Source organism: Mobula birostris, chromosome 14 (assembly GCF_030028105.1).
Source record: "Mobula birostris isolate sMobBir1 chromosome 14, sMobBir1.hap1, whole genome shotgun sequence".
NCBI lineage: Eukaryota > Metazoa > Chordata > Chondrichthyes > Myliobatiformes > Myliobatidae > Mobula > Mobula birostris.
Genome location: NC_092383.1, coordinates 62,756,225 through 62,776,546, shown reverse-complemented (window position 1 = coordinate 62,776,546; position 20,322 = coordinate 62,756,225).

The following is a 20,322-nucleotide window of genomic DNA, read 5'->3' as shown; positions in this document are numbered from 1 at the left end:
GGTTAGACTGCATTTGGAGTACTGTGTGCAGTTCTGGTGGGCACACTATAAGAAGGATATCATTGCACTGGAGAGAGTGCAGAGTAGATTCACCAGGCTGTTGTCTGGATCAGAGGACTTCAGGGAAGAAATTTTCTGGAGCAAAGGAGATTGGAGGGTGACCTGATAATGGTATATAAAATTATAACAGGCATGGATATATAAATAAAATCCTGTTCCTGTATTGATAGTACTGTAAACAAGAGGACACAGCTTTCAGGCAAGTTTTAAAGGAGATTTGAGGGGAAGGTTTTTTACACAGAGTATGACTAATTTCTGGAGCCCACTGGACAGAGGAGCTGGTGGAATCGGAATGATTAATTTTAAGAAGCTTGTAGATAGTTACTTAAATGGGCAAGGCATAAAAGAAATGGACATCGTCTGGGAAAATGAGATTAGTAAAGATGGGCAAAAAAAGATTAACATAGACTTGATGAGCGAAGTGCCCATTTCTGTGCTGTACAACTTCATAGCTCGATGAATTTTCTAACCCGCTCATCTTTGAGACATGGGAGAAAGCAAGGGCACTGGAGAGACCCATGTGGTGGTCATGGAATAAGTCCGTAGAGACAGCATTTGAGGTTGGGATTGAGCTGGAGTGACAGGAACCTTGAGGCAGCAGCTCTATTCATTTCATCAGTGCCCAACCCACATAAAGAACAATATAAAGTATTTACCTACCAAAAAAAATATTAACCAACAAACTACTTCCATTAAATGTATTTATATTTACGAGCAGAGACTGTGTTTGAAATCAGAAGATGCAGTTGTGTAAATATAAAACTCTTTCTATGCAGGTTATTGCACAACAGGGAGCCACTTGACAGAGGCAGTTTGGAAATTGATCATCATATTTACATAAGCAATGATTCGCTGATCAACATATACATGTATTTAAGTATATTTGAAAATCTTCAAGACGGGCAAGCATGAGGATCCATAGACAATGGATAATGTGGACTGTTATCAGATTGTGAAATGGTAAGTCACTTGCAAAGCGATTCGGGGGCATTTATAATTCAACTACACTGTGATGGGCATGAACTTGTAAATCACACTAACCAGATCTGGTCAGGATTATTCCCTTCCAAGAGCGCAAAAGCAAATCTCATGGGTATTTATGGAAATTTGGAAATTGCATAATAAATATTGCTGGGTGATTAATATCGGATTGTATTTATATTTATGAATTTAAATTTCCAATCTAATGTGAACTCCACTCCAAGGCTCCCTATAATGAATCTAATACTTAAGCACGTTGCTTTCACTCTTGGAATTCATACACAATCAGATTCAGATACACATTTATTTATCACATGTACTTCAAATCACAGAGTGAAAGCTAGCACTGGCATTAACAATCAACACACAAATGGATGTGCTGGGGGACAGTCCACCGTTATTGCCACACATTCTGCAGCCAATATAGTACACCCAAAGTGTTCAACAGAACAATACAAACAGCAACAACAGCAAAACAAGCCCCTTTTCCCATCCTCTCATACTCACAGACCAGCCTCCTTTGCTTGATTTCCAGAAGGGTAAATTCCATTAGGATTCTTTGAGGAACTGACAGGCAGGATAGACATAGCCTGTGGACGTTGTTTACTTGGATTTTCATAAGGCTTTTGACAGGAGGCTGCTAAACAAGATAGGAGCCCATTGTATTACAGAATGATACTGGCATGGATAGAAAATTGGCTGACTGGCAGGAGGCAATGATTGGGAATAAAGTGGGGCTTCTCTGGTTGGCTGTCGGGGACTAGTGCTGTTCTGCAGGGGTCATTCTTGATTAAGGCTACTTCCTTTTACATTATATGTCAAAAATCCTGATGAAGGAACTGATGGCTTTGTGGCCAAGTCTGCAGACAACACAAAGGTAGGCGGAAAGGTATGTAGTGTTGAGGAAGCAGAGAATCTGGAGAAGGACTTGGACAGATTAAGAGAATGGGCAAAGAATTGGCAGATGGAATATAGTGTACGGAATTGTATGGTCATGAACTTTGGTAGAAAGAATAAAAGTGCAAACAACAGGAATTGTTTTTTAAAGAAAGGGGCTTCCCTTCCTCCACCATCAACTCTGCTCTCAAATGCATCTCCCCCATTTCACGCACATCTGCTCTCACTCCATCCTCCCGCCACCCCACTAGGAATAGGGTACCCCTGGTCCTCACCTACCACCCCACCAGCTTCCTGGTCCAACATATTATTCTCCGTAACTTCCGCCACCTCCAACGGAATCCCACCACTAAGCATATCTTTCCCTCCCCGCTTCTCTCTGCTTTCCATTGGGATCGCTCCCTATGCGACTCCTTTGTCCATTTGTCCCCCCCATCCCTCCCCACTGATCTCCCTCCTGGCACTTATCCCTATAAGCGGAACAAGTGCTACACATGCCCTTATACTTCCTCCCTTACCACCATTCAGGGCGCCAGACAGTCCTTCCAGGTGAGGCGACACTTAACCTGTGAGTCAGCTGGGGTGATATACTGCATCCGGTTCTCCTGATGTGGCCTTCTATACATTGGCGAGACCCGACGCAGACTGGGAGACCACTTTGCTGAACACCTACGCCCTGTCCGCTAGAGAAAGCAAGATCTCCCAGTGGCCACACATTTTAGCTCCACATCCCATTCCCATTCTGACATGTCTATCCATGGCCTCCTCTACTGTAAAGATAAAGCCACACTCAGGTTGGAGGAACAACACCTTATATTCCATCTGCATAGCATCCAACCTGATGGCATGAACATTGACTTCTCTAACTTCAGCTAATGCCCCACCTCCCCCTCGTACCCCATCCATTATTTATTTTTATACACACATTCTTTCTCTCACTCTCCTTTTTCTCCCTCTGTCCCTCTGACTATACCCCTTGCCCATCCTCTGGGTTTCCGCACCCCCCCTTGTCTTTCTCCCTGGGCCTCCTGTCCCATGATCCACTCATATCCCCTTTGCCAATCACCTGTCCAGCTCTTGGCTCCATCCCTCCCCCTCCTGTCTTCTCCTATCATTTTGGATCCCCCCCCCCCCACACTTTCAAATCTCTTACTAACTCCTCATTCAGTTAATCCTGGCAAAGGGTCTCGGCCTGAAACGTCGACTGTACCTCTTCCTAGAGATGCTGCCTGGCCTGCTTCATTCACCAGAAACTTTGATGTGTGGTGCTAGAATAAAAGTGCAGACTATTTTCTAAACTGAGCAAATTCAGAAATCAGAGATGCTAAGGGACTTGGTGAACCTTGGGCAGGATGTTCTGAAAGTAAAAATTACAGGTTGAGTTGGTGGTAAGGAAGGCAAAAACTCCTCTTACAACTTTATTTCCAGTTTCTTTATAACCTAAAAATACTCTGTACTGATAGAATTCCCCAAACCTATCTTGAACCATTATACGTCCATGACAATGCAAATATTTCCCTATCACCTTGGTATTTTATAGACAATAGACAATAGGTGCAGGAGTAGGCCATTCAGCCCTTCGAGCCAGCACGGCCATTCACTGTGATCATCCACAATCAGTATCCAGTTCCTGCCTTATCCCCATAACCTTTGATCCCGCTATCTTTAAGAGCTCTATCCATCTCTTTTTTGAAAGCATCCAGAGACTTGGCCTCCACAGCCTTCTGGGGCAGAGCATTCCATATATCCACCACTCTCTGGGTGAAAAAATTTTTCCTCAACTCCGTTCTAAATGGCCTACCCCTAATTCTTAAATTGTGGCCTCTGGTTCTGAACTCACCCATCAGCAGGAACATGCTTCCTGCCTCCAGCATGTCCAATCCCTTAATAATCTTATATGTTTCAATAAGATCCCCTCTCAGCCTTCTAAATTCCAGAATATACAAGCCCAGTCGCTCCAATCTTTCGACATATGACTGTCCCGCCATCCCGGGAATTAACCTTGTGAACCTATGCTGCACTCCCTCAGTAGCAAGAATGTCCTTCCTCAAATTTGGAGACCAAAACTGCACACAGTACTCCAGGTGTTGTCTCACCAGGGCCCTGTACAGCTGCAGAATTCTATTCATACACTCATTCATGGTAAGTTGCTAGCATCATCATACAGATGACTTTCATTACAGCAGAAGGATGATGGCTGACCATCCAGTTTTCAAGGCTGCTCCCCAAATCCACATCAGTAGTTGATGTTGTTATCATCACTATAGCTGCTTTTGATCCAAAATCCGTGAAGCTGCATCATAGCAAGATGCACAAATTTTTTAAGGTAGCAGCCATCTCAGCTCATACATCTGTCCTATTTTGATTCTCAATGGTGACTTGGTGGGGAAATTCTTAAGTTGTACATTTTAACAATGTAAAATGTCATTTGTAAATGACCTGAGATTTTCCAGCTCTTCCTGACTGGCTCCTTTGATCATTTGTTTCCAGCTATATAACATAATAGAAGGGAAGTCTGATCATCTCAGTGCCTAAATTGAATGTAAGTGAAATGCCACAGGCCTAATACAGAATAATGTGCGGACTCTGTATTTTTACATTGGAAAGTAATAATGCATTAGGGAATGCAATGGCATATACAGTCAGTGGCCACTTTATTAGGTACACCTATCCGCCTGCTTGTTAAGACAACTGTCAAATCAGCCAATCACATGACCGGAGAAGCTTACAAAAAGAAGAGGATATCGCCCAGTCCATCTCAGGTAAAACCCTCCCAACCACTGAGTACATCTGTATGGAACACCTTCACAAGAGAGCAGCATCCATTGTTAAGTACCTCCACCATCCAGCTCCACTCTTCTCACTGCTGTCATCAGGAAGAAGAGACAGGGGGTCGGGACCCACACCACTAAGTTCAGGAATCGTTATTGCCATTCAACCATAAGGCTCTTGAAGCAGAGGGGATAACTCTCTCAACTTCAATTGTTCCCACAATCTATGGATACAAACCAGTGATCAAAGGGGTCCAACCAGTTCTAAAGGTAGTGAAACCTGGCCTGAAGGAGCTCTGTGCTCTGCAGAACTGCTTTGGTAATACTAACTGGAAAATGTTCAGGGAGGCAGCTCCTTATTCCAACCATGTTAGCATGGAGGAATATGTGGATTCTGTGACCAGCTACATAGAGAAGTGTACTGAGGATGTTACCATCGTGCAACACATCTGGGTGAGGGAAAATCTGAAGCCGTGGTTTACTGCAGCGGTCTGTGTATGACTGAGGGAACACAATGCTGCCTTTAGATTTGGGGATGCAAACGTTCTCAGGGAAGTAAGAACTCTGCTTTTCTGCTTCATCAACATGATGAAACAAAAGTATTCTCAGAGAATTAACAGCCACTTCTGTGATGCCAGGGGTATCAGGTGCATGTGGCAGGGAATTCAGAGTGCAAATCTACCCTGCATGTCAGTGACCAGGATGCTTCACTCCCTGAGAAGCTTCATGTCTTCTACTCCTGGTTTGATGTGACCAACAAAGTGCTGGCAAGAAAGGCACCCTTCCCCCCAGGGGAGCAGACACGCTCTCTGGCTGAAGCTGAGGTGAGACCTGGCCAGAGTCAACCCACGCAAAGCTGTGGGACCTGATAATATACCAGATTGGGTTCTGAAAGACTCCACAGCCCAGCTAACAGAGGTGCTGCCTGATATATTTAACATCTCCCTGGAACACCCATTGTCCCTTTGATTTTCAAGGTGGCAACCATCATTCCAGTGTCAAGGAAGGCAACATAACCTGCCTCAATGACTATCGTCTGGTGGCATTAACATCAACCATTATGAAATGCTTTGAGCAGCTGGTCATGGAGCACATTACAGCCTTTCTCCCATACTTTTTTCAGGTTCCTTATCGCTCAGATCGATCCACTGATGATGCAATAGCTTGTGCCCTCCACTCTGTCACATCCCACTTGCAAAATGGGTTCTCATATGGCAGACTGCTGTTAATAGACTTCATTTCGGCATTTAATGCCAGAAACTGAAGAGTATTCCTCTTCTCACCCTGTCTCTTGCAATTCCTCTTCTCACCCTGTCTCTTGCTATTCCTCTTCTCACCCTGTCTCTTGCACACAGCTATCTGGACTATTCCTCTTCTCACCCTGTCTCTTGCAAAAATGCCATCCCCTTCTTGCAATTCCTCCGTCTCTGCCGCATCTGCTCTCAGGATGAGGCTTTTCATTCTAGGACGAGGGAGATGTCTTCCTTTTTTAAAGAAAGGGGCTTCCCTTCCTCCACTATCAACTCTGCTCTTAAACGCATCTCCCTCATTTCACGTACATCTGCTCTCACTCCATCCTCCCACCACCTCACTAGCAATAGGGTTCCCCTGGTCCTCACCTACCACCCCACCAGCCTCCGGGTCCAACATATTATTCTCCGTAACTTCTGCCACCTCCAACGGGATCCCACCACTAAGCACATCTTTCCTTCCCCCCCTCTCTCTGCATTCCGCAGGGATCGCTCCCTACGCAACTCCCTTGTCCATTCGTCCCCCCCATCCCTCCCCACTGATCTCCCTCCTGGCACTTATCCGTGTAAGCGGAACAAGTGCTACGCATGCCCTTACACTTCTTCCCTTACCACCATTCAGGGCCCCAAACAGTCCTTCCAGGTGAGGCAAAACTTCACCTGTGAGTCGACTGGGGTGATATACTGCGTCTGGTGCTCCCGATGTGGCCTTTTATATATTGGCGAGACCCGACGCAGACTGGAAGACTGCTTTGCTGAACATCTACGCTCTGTCCGCCAGAGAAAGCAGGATCTCCCAGTGGCCACACATTTTAATTCCACTTCCCATTCCCATTCTGACATGGCTATCCACAGCCTCCTCTACTGTAGAGATGAAGCTACACTCAGGTTGGAGGAACAACACCTTATATTCTGTCTGGGTAGCCTCCAACCTGATGGTATGAACATCGACTTCTCTAACTTCCGCTAGGGCCCCACCTCCCCCTCGTACCCCATCTGTTACTTATTTTTATGCACCCATTCTTTCTCTCACTCTCCTTTTTCTCCCTCTGTCCCTCTGAATATACCTCTTGCCCAGCCTCTGGGTCCCCCCCCCCCCCATCTTTCTTCCCGGACCTCCTGTCCCATGGTCCTCTCGTATCCCCTTTTGCCAATCACCTGTCCAGCTCTTGGCTCTATCCCTCCCCCTCCTGTCTTCTCCTATCATTTTTGATCTCCCCCTCCCCCTCCAACTTTCAAATCCCTTACTCACTCTTCCTTCAGTTAGTCCTGACGAAGGTTCTCGGCCTGAAACGTCGACTGCACCTCTTCCTACAGATGCTGCCTGGCCTGCTGCGTTCACCAGCAACTTTGATGTGTGTTGCTGGAATAAGCTGTGTTGAACTGCACCAGTGAAATGAAGGTATTATTATTCACAAAATTGATTATCTATCTTTTGGAGTTTAAAATATAACCTCTGGCAGGCAGCCCTCCACTCCTAATTTTGAATTGTAATCAACTCCTTATTTTCTGTGCAAAATTGCAGTTAACCCATCGAGTTTCTTTCTTGTTCAATTACTTTTGTAACCAGACATTTTTCTTGTAATCAAGAATCAAATATTCCATGAATATTTTAAATTATTGAAATGCATGTCTGAAAAACACTTATATAGAAAAAAATAAATTGCCTTTTATAATTTCCCAAATATGCCTATATTAGCCAGCAAATTTTTCTTCAAACATTTAATAAGAATAAACTTATTTGTAATAATTGATTCAAATACTTAAGTATTCTGTTGTAATAGCTTAAAATGTGTAATGCTTAGCAGTGGTCTAATGCATGGGAATACTTGAAGGAAATATTGTAGAAAACAATATTTCTTAAGAGAGGGATGTTTTAATGAAATAAGAGTTGGTATATCATCAAAACCACCTGGAGTGCTAGCTTTCATGTTCCAGTTCAGTAAATGAGATTTAAACAGCTAAATTTAGCTCTATAAACCATGGGATGGCAATTTGCTGGGTAATCCATCCATATTAGCAGTGCAAATTGTGCTGTTTACTACATAGAAAGGTTAATAGAAGACTATGCAGTATGCAGAGGTAGAGGATTACAATGTCAATCATGGGCAATGCTGATTTGATGGCAGTGCCACCAGGCTGGATCTCAATAATACAGTTCAGATCATGTGTTTAATTCATATTGTGGATGCAATGTTTAGCAACAAGAAGATAGAGCACTTCTGATAGATCAAGGAATCAACAATTGTTGTTCATTTCATGGAGTGCTGGCTGCAGTAAGGGGGCGTTTGAATTTTTTACAGAACCTGTGGAAATACTGGAAGTCTCATAGAAGGAAGTGACTGAATGGTGATTTCCAGTTTGAACAATTTTTGCTTTACCTCTGCTTACAATTCCTTTACCTTTGCAACACTTAAGGGAGAAGAACTTGAATCAGTTCCACAACACCTTTAGGTGATGGCAATTCTTGGCCAACGATGAATGTCTTCAGGCTTTACTATTTCACAAGGTGTAAAGGCAGGAAAACATTAGTGATCCACTTCAGTGAGTGGTTGCTTTAGCTTGAAGTTGAGCCATCAAACGATTCATGCCTACCTCACAACCGCATAGATCATAAAACATTGTTGATTTCAGTAAAACAAAGTATTTCAGTTTACACATGATGTCTCATACATCACAAGTGAGCAAGAACAGATAATATTGATGGTAAGAACGGGGGAAATATGTGTTGGAGTGTTTCCAACTTGTGCTCATCTGGAAGCTGATGTTACTCCATGCGGACCCCTTAACGACAAGATAGTTCTGCACCAACAATTAAAAATGAGTGAACTCTGAAATGTACCATGTACTCAAGAAGAGAGATTAGAATCCAAACAAGGCAGCTGTTACTTGACTGATATATTGACTGCAAATCCCACAAATGCATTTCATCCTGGAAAGGTCTGAAGCAAAGAGTGATGGTGTCATCTACATCCATTTGTAAAGGGTGGTCCAATAAGTCCAATAGGTAGTGGCTTTGTTCTGGATCTCCCATCACCTGTCAGGATTGCCTCTAGAACCTCATTAATGAGCCAATATCAACAGAATACTGAGGATTTCTAGAACAGAACGTGATTTTATTTTTCTTTTATTTATTGAAATAGAATGCAGAATAGGCCCTTCTGACCCTTTGAGCTATCCCCCGATTTATTCCCAGCCTAATCATTGGAAAATTTACAAAGAACAATTAATCTACCAACCAGTACATCTTAGGACTGATACCTCATTTTCCAGCTCCAAGAGGTTCATGAGAACTCTGCTGTTCTTGATCCTTCTTTGGGACCTAGAGGAGAGCTGGGGATGAGCACAGTATTGGCGCAGGAACAATATATCATGGCAATGGAGAACTGTGAACTGCAAACTGCAGTAGGTTCCAAAGTTTCTCAAATGAACCAGTTAATGCACCCAGAAGTAAATTCAAAAACTGCAATTAAACTTAATTAATGAGCAATTAGCACTGTCAAATTTGCACATTGTACATCCTATGGTAATTTCCCAGCTTTTGCCTGACGTTTTTATGATAGATCTGGAATAAGGCTGATTCATGTTCTGTTCCTGAGCCTTTAACCTATTTTTATAAAATATTTGACCTGCCTATACCAAAAAAGGTGTAAAAGATTAAGCAGCCCTCAAAGAAATCTGATCAATAAGCCACTTGACTAAACTAACTTCTGATTCTTAATTTTTTTTGGATCCACACTAAAAGAACAGTTTTTCACAAGGCAAGATGCCTCGAAAGGTCAGAGATGACAAGGACCAGGTTTTTAGAGCAGAAGGGAACTTGATTCATGTAAGAGGAAATTAGACCTGAAAGTTTTCAGCATGACGCTGACATTCAGAAAATAAATTGCCAATTATTCCCGATTTCAGAACTTGCAGTTTTTGTCCATCTGAACAAGTTCCAAGAGACTAAAGTTGGATTTTTAAAAATCTGTTATCATAACTGAAGTAAAACAACAATTGAAAGCAATATCCAAAGGGGAGTTGTTGGAAAGGGATTATGTATTGGCTTTATAATGTTTGAAGGTAATCACATAATTGACACAATATCATCTAAAATCAGCCTCATGTGGCACCTTGTCAAAGGGCTTCAGAAAATCCAATTACAGGAGAATCAGTGGGTGTTGTGTATTTGGGTTTTCAGAAGGCCTTTGACAAGGTGCCACACATGAGGCTGCTTAACAAGTCAAGAGCCCATACATGGAGGATACTAGCATGGATAAAGCATTAGCTGGTTGCCAGAAGGAAACAGTGGGAATAAAGGGAGCCTTTTCTATTCGGCTGTGGTTGACTAGTGGTATTTCACAGGGGTTCTGGGATTAAAAGGCTTTTCATATGAGGAGTGTTTGATGGCTCTGGGCCTATAATCACTGGAATTCAGAATGAGATGGATCTCATTGAAACCTATCGAATGTTGAAACACCTTGATAGAGTGGATGTGGAGAGGGAGTCTAAGACCAGAAGACACAGCCTCAGAATAGAGAGATGTCCAATGAAAAACTTGAATTTCATAGTCTATGATGATTTACACGGATTTAAAAATGTATTAACTCAGTGTAATGGTTGACACTGCATCCATCTGTCCAGAAGTTATGAGTGTATCTTCTCATGTTCCTGTCTATTCTGAAGGTCAGTCCTTTGCTGATCCAGTGTTGCACCTCTTCTGGTAACTAGCTCAAACACAAACCAAGCTGCATTTTGAGAAATGTCATCCCAGGATTCATAGATTTCAGGATGGATCTACATGTACATTAGACACTGTAGAGGGAGAAATAACTGGCTTGTGAACCTGGAAATATTGATTGTTAATCCAAACTGGTTGCTACTTGATGCCGCTGTACAAAAATGATTTCATTGTAAGCAAAGGTCTACAAATTCTCCTTCTCTGCATGGAGCCATGACATCACATCTAAGATGGATAAATATAAGGTGATAATTTATCATACGTTGCATTCATATAAACACAAGCTCATCCAGGATCCATATTTTAACACACTATTCCATACTGACTTCATAATGGCTCAGTGTAATACCTCTCATTTTTTGTCCTCAAATCCATCCGTGACTTCTTTCCTCCTTAGCTCTGTAAATTCCTCCACCTTGATTGTACGGATGGTGCTGTAGCTTAGTGGCTAGCATAAAACTGTTGCGGGACCAGCGACCCAGGTTCAGTTCCAACAGTGTTGCAAGGAGTTTGTAAATTCTCCCCCAGATGGCCTTTGTTTCCTCCAGGTGCTCCAGTTTCCTCCCACATTCCAAAGCTGTATGGGTTAGGGTTAGTCAGTTGTGGGCATGTTATGTTGTTGCCAGAACCATGGTGATACTGCGGGCTGCTGCCAGCACATCCTTGGACTCTGTTGGTCACTGATGCTTCAATGTATATGTGATAGATAAAGCTAATCTTTCATCTTTAATTCCTTTCCAACTGCAACATCCTTATAGATAAGAACCAGTTCTCTTTAGATCAAATTTTGTGGATATTATGGCAAATATCCACAGCTTTTCTTTGTTCTCTATAATTATTTGTGGGTCATTACCTATAAGCTCACTTATTAGTTGTCAAGTCTCTGGACCACATGATTCCAAGGACATACAAATTCAGCTTGAATTGTTTATGTGTCTTCCTGACTTTAACACAATTCAATTGATTGTGGAATTGCAACTTCATTTACGAAAACACTTACATTTGAGAAAAATAGATCAGGCGCCTTTGCATGTTATTCTCCACATAAGGGAGTCATGGTAGCATAGTGGTTAGCAAGATGTTACTTTAGCTTGGAGTACTGGAGTTCAGAGTTCAATTCCAATGCCATCCGTAAGGAATTTAAATGTTCTTCCTGTGATACCCATGGTTTCTTCTGGGTGCTGCAGTTTCTTCCCACTTTCCAAATACATACCAGTAAAGAGTTAGAATCAGAATCAGAATCAGGTTTATTATCACCCGCATGTGATGTGAAATTTGTTAACTTAGCAGCAGCAGTTCAATGCAATACATAACATAGAAGAAGAAAATAAATAAATAAATAATAGTATCTGTATATTGAATAGATTTAAAATGTGCAAAAATCTGAAATACTGTATATAAGAAAAAGTGAGGTAGTGTCCAAGGATTCAATGTCCAATCATGAATCGGATGGCAGAGGGGAAAAAGCTGTTCCTGAATCGCTGAGTGTGCGCCTTCAAGCTTCTATACATCCTGCCTGAAGGTAACAGTGAGAAAAGGGCATGCCCTGGGTGCTGGGGATCCTTAATAATGGACGCTGCCTTTCTGAGACACCGCTCCCTGAAGATGTCCTGGGTACTTTGTAGGTTAGTACCCAAGATGGAGCTGACTAGATTTACAACCTTCTGCAGCTTCTTTCAGTCCTGTGTAGTAGCACCCCCCCGCCATACCAGACAGTGATGCAACCTGTTAGGATGCTCTTCACAGTACATCTATAGAAGTTTTTGAGTGTATTTTCTGTCATACCAAATTTCTTCAAACTCCTAATGAAGTATTACTTTCTTTATAACTGCATCAATATGTTGGGACCAGGTTAGATCCTCAGAGATCTTGACACCCAGGAACTTGAAACTGCTCACTCTCTCCACTTCTGATCCCTCTATGAGGATTGGTATGTGTTCCTTCATCTTACCATCTCTGAGGTCCACAATCAGTTCTTTCGTCTTGATGACATTGAGTGCCAGGTTGTTGCTGCGGCACCACTCCACTAGTTGGCATATCTCACTCCTGTACGCCCTCTCGTCACCACCTGAGATTCTACCAACAATGGTTGTATCGTCAGCAAATTTATAGATGGTATTTGAGCTGTGCCTAGCCATACAGTCATGTGTATATAGAGAGTACAGCAGTGGGCTAAGCACACACCCCTGAGGTGCGCCAGTGTTGATTGTCAGCGAGGAGGATATGTTATCAACAATCCGAACAGATTGTGGTCTCCTGGTTAGGAAGTCAAGGATCCATTTGCAGAGGATCAGGTTCTGCAATTTCTCAGTCAGGATTGTGTGAATGATGGTATTGCTATAGCTGATGAATGGTATGCTGACATAGGTGTTGATTGGTAATTGTAAATTATCCTGTTGTGGAAGAAGGGTTAGCAAAAGGGTAAATAAACTAAGTAGCTAACTTGCATTATTTTATTTGAACTTTTTAACTCGATGTCCTAAGCTTAGACATGCAGACAGCAGAGAGTCTTTCATAATCAGGATGCAGCACTGAGTGTAGAAGAGAGAATCACACACTCATGATTTAATCACTTGTCTGTTCTATGATTAAAAATACCTGTTGCTACAGATGTACTTATTTGCTCCTGGTTATGTATATCTGCTTGTGTAACAGATTCACTTGCACGCCAGTAGTGATGTATTGACTGTTCAGCAGTATAAATATATACTGAATTTGCTCTGTAATTTAGAGCTTTACACATTTTTGTAAGTTCTCTATGATGTCATGCTAAATAAAGTTATCACCATTTGAATTCTGGTCTCTAAAGTTGTTTTTTGTCCACAGATTGGTGTAGTCAGCAGGATCCCTAGTGAACAGAATTGACTAGCTGAGGTTCTAGAAAAGTTTGGTGTGTGATCCACTTTGAGCCACCTTAATGGTACTCTGTAGGAGTGGAAGAGATGGGACAGACAAGACCATGTAGGAAAAACCACAATAAGACCCAAGTTGCTCCCAATTGAGTAAGTGAAACAAACCATAGACTGAGACTTCAAGGGGTGAACAGAACAGGGCTCGGTTCAATAGCACTTTTACTAAAACATTAAACTGCAGCACACAAATAAGTGGAGAACTGGACACTGTAGCAGTAAAGCTAAGCAGAAGGAAGGGAAGAAATTCCTTGTCAAACTGAAGAAAAAGGTGAGAAAGAGGAAGGAGTGACATGAGTGGATGTACAGATACTGGGTGAGCCTTTGGTTCTGCCAGGCTCCCTGGCTAATAAGGTATGGTTGGAAACTGGAGATAGCGAGTTTGAGATTCCTTTTATTAGTGATTTGTACTGGTGGTTACAAGGCAATGGCTCTATGGAGGATCATTTGATTTAAAGAAAATAAAGCTTTAAAAAGGAGAAACAGTGTGGGGGAGGAGAACCATATAGGGCTATGATTTTATGATTACATGTTTTAATAAATGGCTGGAGGTGGCAGAGCACCATCAACACCCTAAACAAAAGGTTTCTGAAAGAGCACCAACCCAGCCCTTGGCACCTTAGCCACCTCCTGAACCATCAGGCCCGTAGTGTCTATACCTCAATCATCAATAAGATAGTTGTTCCTCTTTCCCATGTGTTCCGGATACCATTGTTCTCGTTTCCAGCCTGCAGCCCTCTTCAAATGCTACCATTGTGAGACAAGATTTGAATACACTCCGGCTACCAGGAAGCAGCTGGATCCTGCATTATGCAAAAGATTAGCACTTTGCATCAGTGGAGGAGGTTGTATGATGTTGAAAGACCCGAAATACCCGATGATTCCAGGAACATCACTGAAGATGTGTCCAGAAGCATCAATATGTACGTACACAGATTGTGAAAAAGGCACTGTCACTCTATTCCCACACCTGACTGAAGAAAGACAAGGTGCCCCTTAGCAAGTTGCAGCTTTGCCAACAGTGCAGTATTTGGAGCACTTGGACTCTGAAATTAGGCCAGGACAGGATTGTAGTCATTCTTAATGCTCGCCAGCCATGAACATGAACTGAAATGTTATCCTTTTTGGGCATGGTTCATTGTTGCAGACACTGGATCTCCAAATATCGAATGACAGACACACCACTGGGTCTCATTGCCGAGAGTTGCTGTGTGTCAGACATGGCTAGAAGCAGCACTGGGGCTCCACAGGGGCTTGTATTGGCTCCCTTTCTGATTACCCTGTATACCTCGGACTTTAGATACAACACTGAGTCGTATAATCTGCTGAAATTCTCGATGACTCAGCAATAGTAGGGTGTATAAAGGCAGGATAGGAAGATGAATACAGGGCCCTGGTGGAGGACTTTGTCAAATTGTACAAACTGAATCATCTGCAGCTCGACATCAGTCAGAAGAAGGAGATGGTGATGCACTTCAGGAAGACTCAGGCTGCACTGCTCCCTGTTACTTTTGCTGGTGAGGACATGGATGTGGCAAGGACCTACAAGTGCCTAAGGGTGCACCTGGATGACGAACTTGAGTGGAGCACCAACACAGAGGCTGTGTACAAGAAGAGTCAGAGATGCCTCTACTTCCTGAGGAGACTGAGGTCCTTTGGAGTTCTACCAGGCTGTTGTCGCCAGTAAAATCTTCTATGTGGTGATGTGCTGGGGCAATGGCATCAACATGGGTGATGCCAACTGGTTCAATAAACTAATTAGAAAGGCTGGCTCTGTTATAGGATTCAAACCGGACACACTGGAGACTGTGGTAGAAACAAAGGACCCTAGAAAATCCTGGCAATTCTGGACAATGTTTCTCACCCTCTGTATGCCACTTTGGCTGAACAGAGATTCATTTTCAGCAATAGAAAACTGCACTGCTCCAAAGAGTGCAATATGAGGTCATTCTTACGCTCAGCCATTAGGTTCTATAATCAGTCAATCTATAGCTGGGGAAGTGATGACCCCCTCCTGTTAGACTTTCAGGTAACTTATATTTAATTTTCTCCTGCTTCTCTTCTAATATTTGTATATTTGTGCATTTGTAATTCTACTGTAACACTGTAATTCCTTTTGGGATCAATAAAGTATCCATCTATCTATCTATCTGTGTCTAGTGAATACAATGGACATGGGAAACAGACCACTTTTACTGATCTGAAACCTGCTCTATCTACTGCTTCCGCATTGGCTTTACTAGACTATTCTGTACCTTTTCAGCTTTTTGTAAATGAAAAACAGGGACTTGCAAGTGGCATCTTCACTCAAAAGCCTGGGGGCATCAGAAGACCTATGGCCTATTATTCTGTACAATTACCAGCACTTGTAAGGGGTATGCCTAGTTGCCTATGATCTGTTGTCACCGCTGTAATTATGGTCGAAAAATCCAGTCCTATAGTGTTAGATCACCCTTGTACCGTTTTGGCTCCCTATGTAATATTAGTCCTTCTAAATTCAGCTGCTACACAGCATTTTACTGCAGCCAGAAGACATGAGATCATGTTACTATCTAAATCCAATCTCCCTTTGCAGAGAGCTGCTGCCTTAGATCTCGCCTCCATTTTGCCCATTACAAACCTTGATGGTTTTTCATTTCTGATTTTCAGAATACTCCTATAGATAGTCCTGACTTAGTGATATTTACTGATGGCTCCTCCTACTGCCTGTCAGATGCTCAACTTTGTTCTGGTTATGCTTTTGTACCTGTACTTGAATCTTTGGAAGCTTATATGCTCCCTCCTGGGACATCTATACAGGCAGCAGAGCTTTTGGCACTTACATGGGTTGTACTTTAGCTAATGAGAAATTGGTCACTCGTTATATCGATTCTCGTTATGCATTTAGGGTAATGCATGATCTTGGTACCCTTTGGAACCATAGAGGTTTTATTGTCCCCTCCGCAAAACCTGATCAGTGCTCCAATTGATATTAACCTGTTACAGGCTATTTCCTGCTCTTTTGCCTTGCAATTGTCAAATGCGAAGCATACTCAGGAGAAAAGGATGTAATTTCCCACCGCAGACATTGCTGCTAGACAAGTGGTGGCTGTAGTTAAAATTATGGCCCAACAGAAGCAGCATTCACTTGCCCTTCCATTTGCTGATATCTGTACAGCCCAGGCTCGGCACACATCGTGGAACGGGACCAGTGGATTTCTCATGGCTGCGAACAACGGGAGTCTGGGCCATGGATATATCAAAGTGGATGTGTGGTATTCCCTAAGGAATTCCTGTATGCCTTCGCCAAGTTGGCACATGAGCAAGGCCATGCAGGGAAAAAAGGGGGCCACTCCTGCAATCGCACAACAATGGTTTGCCCCAGGAAGGTAAGTGGCTGCCCAGAATGTGTGTGAAACTTGTTTGATTTGTTTGCAGAACAATAGAGGCAGAACACCGGTGAAATTTGACCACTTACACGTACCTGAGGGGCCTTTCACTAGTTTGCAAAAATTGATTATGTGCACATGCCTGCACAAAATGCTGGTAATTGTAGCCCTGTTTCCCAAATGGGCTGAGGCATTTGCTGCTTGATAGGATGATACCCAGACTGCAATAAAATGCCTTAGGAGAGATATATCATCCCCAGATTTGGAGTCCCCATTAATATGAAACATGATAAGCAAACTTATTTCATAGCCCAACTTACTAAAGTGTGCAGTCAGGCATTAGGATTCAATTGACAGGTATATTATCCCATACCAGCCTCTGCTTTCTGCATTGGTAGAATGCATGAATGGTATATTAAAAAGCACACTTAAAAAGGTCTGCCAGGAGTTGAGATTAAAATGGCCTGAGGCATTGTCTTTAGCTCTATATACCCTGTGAAATCAAGTTATCCGTGCAACTAAACTGACTTAATGGGATGGCCTATGGCAACGGGAACACACCTCCGTTGGCATCCGCTCAGAGAGGCCACATCTGGACTGATGAGACTCCCCAGCTCTTTGTGAGGCAAAATAGACTAATCATGGGAAAGTGGTACAGGCACTGCCCGGGCCAGAGGGAAGTAATACTCATGCCTCTAAACCAGGAGATTATGCGTTTGTTAAATCACTAGAAAAATACCCTCTTTCTCATAGATGGAAAGGCTCTTACCAAGTGCTGTTCACCACCAGAACAACACTGAAAGAGGCAAGTAAATCTGACTGGATTCATGGAACTCGGTGCAAACTGGGAACACCGGCCTCCCTGAAGGCTGAACAGAAAAGCAAAAATAAAAAAAGCTACAGGTTGAAGAATTTTGTGACTATTGAGATGGGACTAATTCTCATCACAAACAAGAGAAAAACTGCAGATTCTGGAAATTCGTGCAACACACAGAAAATGCTGGAGGAACTCAGCAGGCCAGGCATACAGTGGACATTTTGGGTTGAAACCCTTTGGCAGGACTCTTTCTTATCCTCACTTTACTGAGAGAAGGGAAGCAAACAAATATCTTCTTGAAAATGACTTGTGAGTATGCTAATCATGCTAATGTGTCTCATTGCTGGATTATCTAGGCATTCGCTATCATGGAGAAGCAAGAATCCCTTTGATGGCCATGCCCTTGAATATAACGGGATTTACCAGCTGGAGAAACCTGGCACATCTGGGGTCAGTAAGAAATGGAACAGTGGTAAGAAGCAAATATTTTACAGGATAGTATTTCTCCAATTACAACAGATCTCACACAGGTAATTCCAAATTGGAAGGTACAGGGCGATTGGGTTGACCCCCGAATGTTGAGGAAGATTAAGAATCGATGGAAAAGCGACTTCTGTAGAACAGAGCATCTGTGATCAGAAGTTAACTTTAGGATGGTTTAAGGGAATAAATGAAGCCACCTTGAATGGTACTTACTGAATTTGTGGGAAATGGGAATACTCCTGGTTGCCAAAAGATTGGACTGGTGATTGCTATTTGAGTTATGTAGAACCACTTATGCATCATACTTACAATTTGGATCACGAGCCTCACAGTAAAAGGAAACAGGCAATTGCAAATCACAAGAGACTATGGCTGATAGCCTTTCTAATGTATGAAGTGGGACAAATAAAGAGAGAATTGATTATTATAGCTTCTGCATTCGAGAAATCAGCAAATGAAACATCATTTACTTTTGGTCAAACTAGACAATCATTTTCAGAACATCAGTTGAGTTAGTAGCAGTAAGAACTGTAGCATTACAAAACAGAATGGCCCTGAATTTTGTGTTGTTTGGAATAGGAGGCACTTGTGCTCTATAAGGACAAGAATGTTGTACTTATATCCCTGATGAATCAAAAAATATAACTCATCTAACTGATCACATTAGACAAGCTGCAGAGAAAAAAATGAAGAAAGTAGAAGGGTCTGTTTAATAATTACAATCCTCCAGGAAGATGGTGGCCAATTGGGCTCCAGAGTGAGTGGTGGGCTACATTGGCTCACTATGGTATAAAACTGGGTAATTCTAGTTGAAGTGGTGCTGCAGTGCATATGTGGAGCAAACCTACCCGGTGAGGGAATTGGTCTCTTATTCTTGCATATTGTAGGGGAAGGAGAGCTCCAGAGGATGTGGAAAGCAAGGAGGAGGATTATTTAGCTATGAGTCCTTTACCTCCAGGGTATGAAGCACTTTTTTCTGAAACAGATCTTTGAGGTGGATCTTGCAATCACATAGGAGGGAACTGTGGAAGAAAGGTAAACAAAAGAGTCAATGAATGATGTAGCTAACTTGCATTTTTCTATTTGTACTTTGTAACCTAATGTCCTAAGCTTAGACTTGAAGGATGCAGCACTGTGTGTAGAAAAGAGGAGCACACACTCATGACTTAGTCACTTGTCTGTTCCATGATTTAAAATACCTGGTGTTACAGACGTACTTATTTGCTCCTTGTTAGGTATATCTGCTGTGTAACAGAATCACTTGCATGCCACTAATCATGTGTATTCACCTGTTCAGCAGTATAAATATATGCTGAAATTGCTCTGTAACTTAGAGCCTCGCACATTTCTGCGAGCTCTCTATGACATAATGGTGAATAAAGTTATCTTTGTGCTGTTTAGATCTATGAATTTGTCAATTTAGTGAATATGCTATTAAAGTTGTGTCATTCTACTTGATGTCTGTTTGTAAAAAGCATTGTGTTTAATGGCATTTTAGTAGCTTTTGTACAAAAAACAACCTGAACATCAGCATTTCCAAAATCCTGGCTAACCCAAGTTCTATACCACTGTGGATTTATAAGATGTGTGCAGAATTTCAGAGAAGCAAAATCCCCAAAATTATTTGCTAGGCTTTCCAGCGTTTCCTTCAGTATGCAGTGATTTTTTAAAGTTTCATTAAAGTATCAATACTTCCTTACTGCATGCTGATATAAAAGATATGACCACTTTTTTTTAGAAGTGAGAGGTACAACACTGTTTTTAAAAGTGTATGTTGATTTATTTATGTTAATTTTGTCTTTTCTTACCTTCCGCTTTATAAACGTAAACCTAAACCTATTCATTAAACCTAAAGAATTCCTAGTTTAACAGGAGATTTGCTTCTTCTTTCCTTTATGATAGAGAATTCTTTATAAGTCAGAGATTTGTTTTTATGTTTACTGTTATTTTATTTCATCTCCAGAATTCCATTTTTTTTTCCTTTTACTACCTTGTGATCTTTTTCAGCACAGGATTTGGATCAACAGCAAAAGGATTTACTGAACAGCTTTTTCAAAGCACAG